The sequence below is a fragment of the Urocitellus parryii genome, chromosome 6 (assembly GCF_045843805.1).
Source record: "Urocitellus parryii isolate mUroPar1 chromosome 6, mUroPar1.hap1, whole genome shotgun sequence".
NCBI classification, from domain to species: Eukaryota; Metazoa; Chordata; class Mammalia; order Rodentia; family Sciuridae; genus Urocitellus; species Urocitellus parryii.
Window position 1 is genome coordinate 107,645,330 of NC_135536.1, and position 14,219 is coordinate 107,659,548.

The following is a 14,219-nucleotide window of genomic DNA, read 5'->3' on the forward strand; positions in this document are numbered from 1 at the left end:
TAATTAATTTGAATTGAAATTTTAAATGGTCATAGATGACTCCTGGCTTCAGAAGGCACAGGAGAGGAAACTAACCTAAAAGTTTGATGGAAGCAAAAGGGTTGGGGAAAGCTCTTGAACACAAGCCGCTGTTGATCGGGGCTCAGCCTTGATCAGACACCACCTTGAGGGGTTCCTAAGAAGTCTGGGCATCTGAGGCAAAGAAGGGAAATTCCAAGGGAAAAAACCACGAAGGCGACATCACCAGCTCCAGTTTGTTCGGAAATAGCCCTCTCCATTGAGCACATGGAATCTGAGCAGGCAGATGTAGCTGCAGGGTACACTGATGACCTCTTTGTGCAGGCTCTGGGCAGCACACTGCTGTACAGAAGAAGATGTGACTTGACAGTGAATTTTCCTTGACATCAGGCCCATTCGTACCCATGACATTTGGTCCTACAAGCTGGGAGACTTGCAGCCCTTGTTTCCCATGTCCCCTTCATGTACCTCCCAGTAAGTGCCCACTTTGATTTCAACCAAACACCTCACTTCTGTGTCTCTGTCTGTCTCTGTCTGTCCCTCTGTGTTTCTCATAAAAAGTTTGATGCACTGACATGGAATTTACTCACAAGCCCTAAATATCTGTCCTCTCTGCCTAAGGCTTGGCCTAGTAGTTATAGAGGTCGTTTTTCATATTCTTCTCAGACCCACACAGCATGAAATCTGTAGGTCATCTTTTAGATCAACTTGCCCAAATCCCATACATCACATATGAAGGGACAGAAAACTCAGCTGAGAGACTTGCCCCAGGCCAGCTCATGAATTGATGGCAGGATAGAAATTAGAAACCGCATATGATACCCCAATCCTCCCTGTTCAGAAACCACTCCTCCTCGTTGCCTAGAATGAACCCCTCTTCCTTGTCAACTCCTCACATGCTTACCTCAAAAAAGGTATTCTTCAGCTTGTCTGCAGGGATACAGTTCTGAGCCTTAGAACTCCTTACACAATCTTCCCTATTTATTCAACCTCCAGAGGCTTCCATGGAAATCAGAGCAAAGAATCCCCCTCTACTACTTGTTCTATTTCACAGCTAGCCCCCCCCGGTAATACTGATGATCTAGGCTCATCAACTCAAACTCCAAGGTGCTTAACAACCTTCTTGGGATCTTGTTAAAATGCAGAAGCAAACTCAGTAGGTTTTCTTTGAGGTCTGAGATTCTGCTTGCTTTCAAGGTTCCAGGTGATGCGAGGTGCTGGGCCATGGACCACACTTTGGGTAGGAAGACTCTCAACTCATACTTTGGTCCTAGAGAGCTAGAACCAAAAGGGCCTGCCAATGGTCAGGTACTGTAGGAGCAGAGCCTGAGCCAGCAATTTCTACAGAAGTGACCCCCAGGGAAATTTGTAAGATAATCAAGGTAGTAGGATGAGGCAGAGGAAGATGCTTAAGAGGTAGTTTCAATTGAAGTCTAGCCTCGGTCTGGTTTCTATGGAATGCTCTGGAGCAAAAGTGACCCCAAAAAGTTGTTCCATACTGAGGCCAGGAGATCAGGTTTTGTATCCAGAATCAATCAGTCATTGGCTGTGACCTGCCCCTGGATAAGGGCAAGAGCTCCCTGATTCCCAGGCTTTCACAGTGGTAGCTCCCTTCTGGTCAAAGGCAAGTCTCTAGAAAAGTGGACAACTTGGGGGCCACCAGCATCCAGCACACACAGCAATTGGGGGAAGGGTGCCCAAGGTTTAGGGGATCCAGGCAGGGCACCAGCAAAATCTACCACAGAGACCTAAGGCTTATCAAGGCCAAATGCCCCACCTCACTTATTTTGATAGTAGAGATTTTTCTTCTTGAAAGCTATGCAAATGTACTTTAGGAAAAGTCATGGTCCAGCCATGTCTCGGGACAAAAAAATAAAAAGTAGAAATACAAACCCAGGACCCTTCTTAATGTTGATCTCAAGTTGACTTCCTTGTTTTTCTACAACTCTCAACCTGCCACAATGAACATGTGTTAATAAAAAGCAACAAAGTAACCACTGGTGCCCCAGCTCAGAATCTTGGAAACATTTTTATTTACTTAATAACTACTTATTGAGTGCCTGTTATTACCATTTACACTGCTGTGTGATTCTAATCAGCATTCAAAATGCAATACTTAATGGTAGGGTACAAACCTGAAATGCAATTTGTAGCAAAGAGAAATTATAGACTATTCAGTGAAGTTTTAAATTTGGATATATATTTTTTTCCAATTCTTTGAAAATTACCCGTAATTACCCATATATATATTAAATGCCCTGTAACTGGAGCAGCCCGTTCATCAGCTGTGGTTTAGTGACATGAAATCTTGTGCTCTAAGCAGGTCTTGGCAAAAACACAAGCAGAACTCTGACCCCTGACTGCTGTTGGTTCACAAAGGCCTTACAGCCTGTCTATGCCCCAAGAGCAATTTTCATTTGAATGGGCTCCCTTTTTGTTTTGCACTGCTTGATTAAGCAATGAGTTAATTGAGATTAATGACTTAATAGGGATTAATAACTTGCCAAAAATTTCTTAGGTTTGGAAACCCAGTCAGAGCAGCAGGGAGGTTCATGAAAGCTGGCGTTGTGATGGTCCAGCCATGTGCTCTATTCTCTGTGGTGCCTCTGGAAGAGGTGGGATGTCAGGGGGTGGGAGAGGGGAGATAAAGGTGCCAGGTTGGTTTGGCCTTAAAAGTTGCTGCCCTACAGGTTTCAAGGCCCTACAACTCCTGTCCATACCAGCCTTCTTTGCTAAGCCAAGCACAGCCCCTGTGTCTAGAGTATCAATCCCCAGCTCTGTGAGCGTCCCCCGGAGGCCTGGACTCCCCATGAATCCTAAGGTGCCTCCAATACCAACATCTCCAGGTTTCTGTGTTCTCCACCCTGGCTCCCTCTTAAAAAATCTCGTAGAGGAAACTTTTCAAAGCCATGCCGATGCCCCAGCCCTACCCTTGAGATACTCATTTAAATGGTTTAGAAAGAGGGGGTCCTTTTTACAAAAGTTACCCAGATGAGTCTTCTATGCACCTGATGAGCTCAAAGAGAAATTTTAAACCCAGTCTCCTTGGTGAAAAGAATGATAGGAAGGGGAGGGAGGAAACAAGAGACAGTGACACAAAAGTGTTCCCCAGATTGAGGGGAAGGTGAAAGGGAAGCAGGGCATTCAGAGAAGGGAGAGTCTAAACCAAATCACAGCTGCCCCCTGCTTGCTATCCACAGAGACATGGAAGGAAATAAGTTATTTCTTCTCCTCCCCAATGGAAAAAGAATCAGTGACTTAGATTCGTCTGCCCAAGGAGTCCTTTTATGTCTTGCCTGAACACTCTGAGTCCCTCAGTAGAGAGTTGGGGACATTTGTCTCCTGTAATCTGCAGTTGGCCTGCACACTTGGATGAGAAGAGGATGGCCCCAGCTGCCCCCTGCCTCTCCTCCTGGTGGAAGAGCTCCTGCCCTGCCAGCAGCTGCCTTGCTGGCAGGTGTGAAGTAGGCACAAGACCCAAACTCCAGGAGATGCCTATACCTGCTGGCCTAGTGAGGATTCCTGCAAGATCCGGGCCTTTTTCTCCTCTTTCCCCTCCCAAATATTAAAGGCTTTACAAAACTTAATCATGTGGTTCTGTGGCCAGAGACCTTTGGAAAGAGGCTCTGGTCCATCTCCAAGTTAGAGGCTGTGCCTGGAGAAATGAACAAATGAAGAAGGTTAAACAGATGACCAATGGAAGAAAAAAGGGACAGGTGAGAGGAGAGAGGGTAGTTCCCTCAGAGTTTGGGTGACTTTTGAGAAAAGTAATTGAGATCTTGGAGCAGCTGCTCTACTCCAATGAGGGAGGATGAGGACAGGTACATAGGTGCACAGAATTCTAAGCATTTTGCTGTGCTTGATGGATACATAATTCCCTTATGTTTTTCAGGAGGCAACAGAAACTATTTATATTGCTTTTCAATTATATTTGGATGAAGAATGTAACACCTTGTGAATAGAAACTAAAGCTCAAACCAAGAGGCCATAGTTCATTCTGGGACATTATCTACCCACTACTACATGTGAGGGTGGAATTGATGATGTATCTACAAATGCCCAGAGGCACAGTGCCCAGCACAATGCAGACAGAATTTCACAGGATCTCACCATCTGCCCTGAGCTGATCCTGAAGAAAGGTGCTTTTGCTTACCTGAAAGGCACAGGACATGTCTCTTAAAGTGGTGACTCTGTGGGCATTTCAGGTTCTGGAAGTTGCCGGAGGTTTTGTGGGCAGCTGCTTCCTTCCAGAAAACAGTTTTGCAGGCATTCTGTCCTGGTGTCAGGGAGCATGCTCACCCACATGAGCCATCTTAGCTCAAGGCTGGGGGCAGTATATGCTGGGTGCCAGCATCGCCTCGCAGGTTCATGAGGCTGCTGGGTTCCCTCTGAAGTGTGGTCATTTCAGTGATGTCTGTAGCTGTCCATGTATCAACCACAGCTTGGTGCCCAACTTCCTCTGACCTTGTCAGAACCAGCTCTGGCTGAACCTTCACAGTCAGTGTTGTAGAGAGGAAGTAGTGAGTTGCCATTGAACACTCCAAGAATGGTGTCTGTAATTTGGCTTGGATACAGTGACTCTCCAGATGCAGGCAATTTTGACTTTGATGTAAGCAGAATTACAGAGAATTGTGAAAAGAGCCTATGATTTGGGCTGAAACCCTACCCAAAGCAGTCTAGTTCTAACCTTGTGTCTTTCCAAAAAGGAAAACTTGAGAAGTCAAAATCCTTAATACCAGCTGGCAAGGGCTTGTGGGCCTGACTCCTACTAAGGAGCTGAGCCCCGCCTCCTCCTCTGGGCTGCTCAAACTCCCAGCATGCTGGAGCCTTCTCCACCAGTGCTTATGCTGTCTGGAAGTCATTCCTCCCCATACCCACCCTCTGGTCTTTTTCACAGTTTTACTCAAATGTCACGTCCCTGGAAAAGCTACCCTGACTACCACCCTCCAGGAGAGTAGGGGGCCCTCCTGTCCTTGTTCACAGTGTACACTCTACTCCTCAAGTGCACTAACTACAAAGTTAGCTAAATCACTGTCTAGATAATCACTTCCCGCTTTTCCCCTGTTAGACTGAAGAATCCCTAAAGACAGGACACAACTGTAATTTTCATCCCTGGTACAGAGAGCTGGTCGCAGGCCATCACATGACCAGCATACAGAGCACATTCATTAAACAGAGAAATGAGTAAAACCCCGCTAGTTTTTTAGTGGGACTTTTTATGTTACATAAAGGGCACACAGTCCCCAAACAGGGATCTAGGAGTAAGAAATGTCCTTATAAAAGGAGGACATGGTTTTCATAAGCACTGAAGTTTATGTAATTTGGGGTCTCCTTTGAAAATTATGTAATTCTCTACAAATTTTACAAAAAAAAAAAACCAACAAACAACAACAACAGAAACATAGAAACACATATCTAGGCCACTCTTGGGGCTTAAAGTAAGGGACCTCACAGTGCAAACTTCACAAATCCATTCACATAGGCACCAGGTGAGGGCAACCCAGGGAGACCCTCAGAACACTTGTGCTGATGGCACAGCAGTGGAGTGTCAGATGCAGGCAGAGAAGACCTTCCCTTCATCCTGCCTTTTACCGAGCCACAGGTCTGTCCTCAGAGATGAGAGGGGCAGGGGTGAAGGACAAAACCCCATAGAGTCCTTGTGCCCTAAATGATCCTCCAAATCTTTTGCCTTAAATATTTTACTTTTGCCTTAAATATTTTAATGGGGACAGAGATTTCTGCACAGGCCTGTGGGTCTAGCTCAATGCTTTGTTGAAGAACACTTTGCAGACCACTGAAGTGATTTCTCTCTGAATAGCTCTCTCCTCTTCAGTACTTTGGCCTGTGGATTCTAGTCATCTTGACTTCCCTGAATAACTCTTTCCTCAACTCAGGGAGATCTCTGGTTCTGTTTGGGTTCCCTCTCCACACGATGGCCTGGATACTCCTGATAGGAAGCTAAGATGCCTTGGTTGTATTTCTTCTCTCAGGATTCACCAGCCTGATCTGCCAGTTGCCCAATATTGAAGACCATTGTCTTTTTAATGTGTCTGGCTTACTTTTTTTTTTCCACTTTCTTGGGGGTGAAGTAGTGGTAATCCAGTTGCTGCTGCTCCATTTTGGCTCATAATAGTGAATATACACTTCACCCAAATTTAGAAAATTGTCAGTCAATTATAAGAGTTAGCATGCAACTAAAGTTTGCATGTCAGTCATTCTTTTGAGTAAAAATTGATGCTGCATAAAAATGGCTAGATCAGCTGGTAGTGCACCCGCAGGGTGCTTTTCCAGTATACAGCATGGGTGCTTTCTGCATACATCCTCTTTCATAACAGAATAGTAAAAGATTCTGATTTGGGAGCAGAGATTTCATGCAAATGATAATTTTACTGATTCATCAAGAACATTTTTATTTGAAACTGAACTTTTTTGTCCCCCCTCCTTTTTTCTGTGAGTATACAGCAGTGAAGACCAAGACCACTAGTAAGATTTGCAGCTTCAGTCCTGATTCAACCAAAGGTGCTGACAAGCTTATATCCACATTTGCTTTTGCACCAATAGTGCAAATGTTCACACATACATGGTGTTGTTATGGAAATAGTTTTAATCTCTCATAACCACCAAAAGAGTCTCAAGGCCCTCCAAGGGTCTGTGAAAAGGCATCCTGAGGAACCCCCCAACTGCTGGCTTGTGTCCCCCGGAAAAACAGCCTTGCTGGAACTGGGTTACAGCTTTCTTGGTCTGCTTCTCAGTTTTAAAGTGGATTTTCCCAACACTCCACTTTCCCCAGTGTGAGCTTGGTGGTATTTGCTTTGTCCCTGCTCTCTCATTCCCCCTCTGGAGACCCTAAGCAGTGTCTCAGGCCAGCTGCTTTCACCATTCCTACACAGGAAGCCCCCAGCTGCTGCTCATTCCAGCTGAGTAGATTTATGGAGATTGTAGTAACAGCCAGCACTTTGGGATTCCTTGTTCTGTGCTAAGGAATTGCAAACATTAACCCACAGGCCCTGTACTGTCCTTGAGGGGCAGACCTGTCATGGCTTCAACCAAGGCAGGACCCAGTCTTGGGAAAATAATCCTTGAGAAAATGCCTCTCTTTCATGTGATGTTTTAGTTGATTGAATTTTATTACAAAATAACTAATCCTAGGAAAAAATGTATTTAATTTCTTCCCTGCATTTTAATGTCCTCTCTGAATTTGCAATTGATAGAATAAAAAAAAAAAAAAAAGGAGGTGTACATTCCCAGCTGGTAGCTTTTTTTCCACTTTTTTTTTATACCAGGCATTGAACCCAGGGGGCTTAATCACTGAACCACATCCATCAGGCTTTTCTTAATGTTTTATCTAAAGACAGGGTCTTGCTGAGTTGCTTAGTGCTTCACTAAGATGATGAGGCTGGCTTTGAAGTCATGACCCTTCTTCCTCAGCCTCCTGAGCTGCTAGAATTACAGGTGTGTGCCACCACTCCCAGCTATTTTCCTAGTTTTTTAAAAGAAAGACTATTCATTGCAATCTTTTACATATCAGATTCTAACTGAATGGAACCATGTATACACTGAATGAGTAGAAGCTACTAAGAGTACCCCCCAAAGAGCTCTTTATCAGAGTAGAGGTGAGAGGGGGATAGGTAGCACGAATGTACCTTGGTTTCGAAATTATAAAATGAAGATTTTAAGCTACAGAAGGACCTGGGAGTCCAGTGAATCCACTGGAAAGCCAGGATCAGGTGCCTTATCAACTTTGTCTTCTCAGATTCAGTCTACTTCTGCATTTTCCCATTAGTTTCATGGTTATTCCTTGCCGTCCTACAAGGAAAACACCACCCCAGCATCCTAATGCCTCCACATGGTAGCACTGTGGCTGGTGTGACGCAGTGGCTAAGAGTATGTGCTTAAACCAAGAAGACCTAGATTCAGCCTCTGCCACTTCTGACTTCGGCCTTGAGAAACTTACTTAACTTCTCTGACCTTCAATTATTCACCTTCAAAAGGTATAAAAATAGTACCTAGATCACTGAGTATTAAGAGAAGTACATGTGATAATGTGGCCACAGTGCAGAGCCCAATGCTTGCATGCTAAGCCAAAGGCTATTGTTAATTTTTTTTCTTTTTTTTTAATAAATGCATTACAATTCTTCTTACATGTATACAGCACAATTTTTCCAAAATAAAAAATAATTTTTTTCTTTTTTTTAATAAATGCATTACAATTCTTCTTACATGTATACAGCACAATTTTTCATATTTCTGGTTGTATATAAAGTATATTGACAAGGGTTATTGTTATTATTGTTAATAACAAGATCAGAATAGTAATTATCTAGAATAGTGGTTGGAGAACTACTGCTACAGACCGAATCCGGCCCTTGGCTTATTTTTCTAAAGCCTGTGAGCTAAGAATGTTTTTTACATTTTTAAATATTTTTTTAAAGACAGAGTGAGAGAGAGAGAATGAATTTTAATATTTATTTTTTAGTTATTGGCGGACACAACATCTTTGTTTGTATGTGGTGCTGAGGATCGAACCTGGGCCGCACGCATGCCAGGCTAGCGAGCTACCGCTTGAGCCACATCCCCAGCCCATATTAAAGTGTTTTGAAAAGGGAGGAAGACCATATTTACTATTTAGCCTTTTATAGAAAAAGTTTATTGACGCTTCCTCTACAAACTCAAAATGAAGAGTTCATTTGTAAATTATTGATAACCCAATGCCACCATCAACACCCTCTCAAATTATTTCCAGTGTAATGTGTCCATCAAAGATTGCAGAATTAAATCAGACTGGCAGCTCCTCTGGAAAATTCTCCATGAGGTCCCTAGCTCTAGGTGGTCCTTACTCCTGTGAGCTTTTCCAGCCTGTGTTATTCTGAGTACTTTGGCCTAGCCACAAATAGGCATTCAGCTCCCTGAGGATAGAAACCATCTCTGCCCAGCAACCTTGGAGCCTATTGTCCTGCTCACAGCAGGTACTCAGGAGATGTTTGCAGAGTGGTTTGAATGTTGTGGTAGCAGATGCAAATCACCCTGTTTTCCTGAGTCTCCTGAATATTTAAAATTTCTGTGCATAACAGGAAGATAACGATTCAGTCCCAAATGCTGGGTACAGGGGTTTTGAAGGTGGCATATCAGTGACATGTTTTGTTGATCAGTAATGAAGTGCATGTCTGACCTACAGAAGCGCTGATGCCCTGAACTGGAATCCCACCCCTACACTCCCCTGGGGGCATCCCTCTTCCCTGGAAGGGGATCTGAACATCATTCCACTCATTTCACTTCTCTTCTCTCCTTCTCCACCCCATTTCTCCTTCTCTCACTCTTGCTCTCGCTCTCTCTTGAAATTCCTGGGAAGAGGCCCAGAGCAGAAGCCAGAGACGCAGAAGATGCACCATGAAATTGTGAAGTGTGAAGTGGTTGGAGCTCATAAGCACACTGTGGACACAAGGGTCTTAGTGGTCAGTAGTCCTCCCTATATATTCCAAAGTAGGCTCTGGGACAGATGTGCCTTACTAAAGCAGGGTGCAAAAGGGCCCATCAGGAGAGTATAACACTGCTAATTTGAAGAATAAACAGACTTCTTTTTTTCCCTTTTAAAAAAAAAAATTGTTCTTCCATAATGAAGAAAAAAAAACTTCCCATTTTCCCCTAATATATAAATCTTATCCTACATTAAAAAAATCAAGGGAAACAAAAATCATTTGAGGTCCTACTACACACTGAGCTATTACCATAAATAACTTAGTGACCATCATTTTATCCACATATGTGTCTACACACACACACACACACACTTTAAATCCCTCATACAAGGGATGCATTACCAGTATTCTTTTGGGTTTTGGTTTGGTTTGGACTGTTCTGGTCTCCCTCCTCTGATACCTTTCTTCATGCTCATCAACTATTTCACAAAAATAGAACTTTGCCATACACATATTTCTGAACCTTGTCTTTTCTCCCTTCATTAGTCATTATAGATATTATTAATTCTCTTTAGATTTAATCCATCTATCATTTGACTCAACCTCCTCTCCACATTGAACATTTGCTTTTTTGTCTTATTTATAGTATGTTTAGCATACATTCATTTCTAATTTAATATAGCCATAGATATCTAACATTTCATGTGTAGCTTTGGGTTTATTGCCTTAGATGCTATTTCCTAGAGTATATACATGTGTTCCTAGATTTTAACACCTTTTGTTTCGTTTTTTACATTTAGGTCTTTCATTGATCCAGAATATATTTGTACATGCAGTATGAGATAGGAATTCAACTTCATTTGCCTTCAGATGGATAACCAGTGGGCATGTTTACAAATGAAATAAAATACCCGCCTTGTCATTTATCCCAGTCATATGAACAGTGTGATCCTGAACTTTTCCTTTGTGTCCTAGTGTTCTATTCATCGACTCCTATCCTGATACTGTGCTGTCCTTGGTTGCAGAAGCTTTGTGGAATGTTTTTATATCATGTAAAGCCCTTTGGTCTTGTTTACCAGAAGTCATGGGAGCCTTTGAAATTCTAGTTTGAATTATGTTACATTTTTATTACATTAAGCTTTCTAGCCGAGAATATGAGATATCTTTCCATTTGTTCATCTCTTGATTAAGACTTTTAATAAGATTTTAAATTTCCATCATATAATTCTTATGCTATTTTTAAAATTTTATTTTCATATATATTATGCAATTATACATATTATACGATTATGAGTAAGCTATTTTTCCCATTTCTACCTATATGGGGTAGAAATGTATATGAAATGTATATGAAAATAAATTTTTAAAAATAGCATAAGAATTATATGATGGAAATTTAAAATATTTTCTTCTTTAGAAATTTTATTAGGAAGGGCTGCTGAATGTTATTGAATGCCTCTTCAACCTCTATTGATTTAATCACATTTTTCTCCTTTAATCAGATGACAAATAATAGAAGTAAAAGTCTAAGTAAAATATTAGCTCTAGGGCTGGGGTTGTAGCTCAGTGGTAGAATGCTTACATAGCATGTGTGAGCACCACAGAAAAATAAATAAATAAATAAAATAGAGGTGTTGTGTCCTACTACAACAACACCAAAAATATTTTAAAAAAATATTTAAATATTAAAATAAATAAATAAATATTATAATAAATAAAATATTTAGCTGGTTGGGCTGGGGTTGTGGCTCAGTGGTAGAGCACTTGCACATGCGAGGCCCTCGGTTGGATCCTCAGCTCCACATAAAAATAAATAAATAAAATAAAGGTATTGTGTCCAACTACAACTAAAAAAATTAATATTTAAAAAAAATATTATCTGAGCTGGGGTTGTAGCTCAGTGGTAGAGTGCTTGCCTAGCATGTATGAGGCAATGGGTTCGATTCTCAGCACCACATATAAATTTTTAAAAAGGTATATTTTAAAAAACAAATATTTTTTAAAAATTAGCTCTATATCAATAAAGTGAATAATGATATGCTTTACCCCAAAAGTTTATCCCAACTGTGTTATTACCTCTATTCACAAGGATATGTTAGTACCTCTATTCACAAATTAGACTATCTGGGTTTGGTTTTATACTACATTTATCAGGTTTCATATGCAAGTTTATGGCACTGGTATATTCCAGTGTTGCATTTCTTCATGCATCTATTTATGCGTCTCCATTTCTTCAATGTTTTCAGATGTATTGCCATACAGTTACACTTGCATTTGCCCACAATTGCCACAATTGCACTATCTACAATAGTTGTTGGCCATCATTTTAATTCCTTCTACATCCATGACTACACTGCCCTTTTATCATGGCTAATCTTTGATATTTGTGCTTTCATTTTCTTTAGTAACACTTTTATTCTATTTTGATTTGGCTTCTCAAAAATGGGAATGATGTTTAACACTGAAATCTGGCTATTTTAAATCTTTCATCTATTTTGATAGAAAGTAATGCCATCATTCTCCCACTGACCTGCCTTGATTTCACATTCTTTTCAGGGTCCTGATTCATCTGAAAAGGTCACACCATGCTGCAGGCCCAGTGGGAATGGCAAGAAGGGAGGCAGTTCAAAGACATGCTGTCAAATCCCAGTTCATGGGTTTTGTGAGTGCATGCAAGTTGAACTGTGGAAATTCTACTCTCTCCCCACGACACAGTGTTGCTGGGCAGCCTCAGCCGGGGAGCACCTGGGCAGCCCAAGCCAAGGAGATAACTCAGAGCCTATGCATCTTATTCTTCCTTTGGTACAGATCATATCTGATTTCATTTAAACATGATTCTTGGTTTCCTTGGACAACCTTTATTCAGTTCTACCCTAAATTCAGAATAGAGTGAGGGAATGCTGGTCTGGACGTGTGGAGGTTATGGAAACAAATGCAAAGGCAACTGGCTTAAAGAAGTGATGACAGAAGGGGGGAGGAAAGGTCATAAGGTGAGATATTGGGGGAAAAAATCTAAGGACAGAATAGACTGAGCTATTTATAGGGCTATAACTAAAACTCCACATTCCTATAAAACTTAATAATCCCTGAACGTATCTCTGGGGAGGTGGAGGGCAGCACAGCAGTTCAGGCCAAGTCAAAGATAGATCAAGCTGATTACTATGTCCTTTTTTAGTGCTCCAGCACACACCATAGACGGTGGCTTGTGTTCACAGGAAAAGGCTCAATTGGGTTGAGCTCCTTACCAAGGAAAGCATAGGTGAAACCTGTTTTTTTAAAAGAGATCAATTAAAAATGGTAGCAAGGTAAAGCAGGAAATTCCTGCAGAACTGGATTAAAATCCATGCCCATCCTAACCAGGCCGTCAAAATGTGCAAGTTACATAATACCTTTGAACCTGAGTTTTCTTACCTGCATCATGGGAATAGGAAGAGCTGCCTCTTAGAATTGTTGTGTGGCTTAAAAGATATAGATTATAGCCAGTGCAGATGTAACCCTTAAAACATTAAGCTTTAGTTATGAAGGAAGATTGCAGATCTAAAGCCCTGGGTTCCTGCCACAGTGCGGGGCGTTAAGCACTGCATTATTATTATTGCTATCATTGCTGCTGCTGCTGCTGCTGCTACAGATGCTATCACCATTGTTACTCCACTCCCATGGAGAGACTCAGGAGCAACCATTGATCATTGCTTTCAGTAAAGACAAGAAAGCAATTACTCTCAAGTCTGAGATGAGCTCTCAGTTCACAGTTACCTCCTCAATGAAAACCTCCCACCACCAGCACCTCCCCAGACAGAAGGCCCCATCTTCCTCTGAACTCCCCAGATGTTTGTCCAAGCCTCTGTTTGTCAGATGTGTTAATTTTCTGTCACTATAACAAAATGCCTGAGGTAATCAACTTATAAAGAGAAAAGGGTCATTTGGGCCCACAGTTTTGTAGGTGTCAGTTCATGATCAGTTGGCCCCTTGGCTTTGGGCCTGTGGCAAGGCAGCCCCTCATGGAGGGAGTACATGGTGGAATGAAAAGTCTACTTACATCATGAGTCAGGGAGCAAAGAGAAACAGGAAGGGCCAAGGTCCCAACATTCCCCTAGGGACACACCCCCGATGATCTAAGGACCTCCCTCAAAGACCCTACCTCTCAAGGTTCTACCACCTTCCAATTGAGCTACTCCAGGGACCAAGCCCTTAACATGTGACCTTTGGGAAACATTCAAGATCGAAAGTGTAGCATCTGGCTTCCTTGGATCCATGGAGATGGTCTTCTCTGATGGTGAGAGATTCTATAGCATTCAGGCAAACTAAGTTCAACCCTACATATAGCCTTGGCAAGCTACTATACCTCTGTTTCATTTTCCTAATCTGCACATGGGGGATAACAAGATACCTCCCTCACAGGGATAGGATGAAGATGAGTTATAACCTAAATTTTTTTAAAGTGGGAACATAGAAAGTGTCACCAAATATTAGCTAATTATTATTTCTATATAATATTTACATATGTATATATTGCACATATATCAATATATATGTACGCAACACACCTATCTCATACAAATCACTGTACATGTTTTATGAATGAATGCAAGCACATGGGTTGGCAGAAATTCTTTTGACTATTTTCATGAATTGCAAGGGAAGACTGCAAGAGGGGCTGTGACTTTTCTTTTGTAATGCACAGGTTTATGGAGGTGGGGAGAGGTTTGGGGGATGGGGAGTCAGCAGTGGACACTGAAGCCCTTCTTGATTTTTACAAGACACCCTGCCTTGTGACAACACAGAGAG

At 41.9% G+C, this 14,219-nt stretch overlaps 1 long non-coding RNA gene across 1 annotated transcript in view; it reads left to right on the forward strand.

Moving 5' to 3' along the window:
* LOC113180062 (uncharacterized) overlaps positions 1–10,357 on the forward strand; it is a 48,738-nt gene extending 38,381 nt beyond the window's left edge. Inside the window, exons 3-4 of the long non-coding RNA XR_003300416.2 lie at positions 9,368–9,470; positions 10,235–10,357. This is a non-coding gene — a long non-coding RNA (uncharacterized LOC113180062). The remainder of the gene's footprint in view (positions 1–9,367; positions 9,471–10,234) is intronic.
* Positions 10,358–14,219: the final 3,862 nt, after the last annotated feature.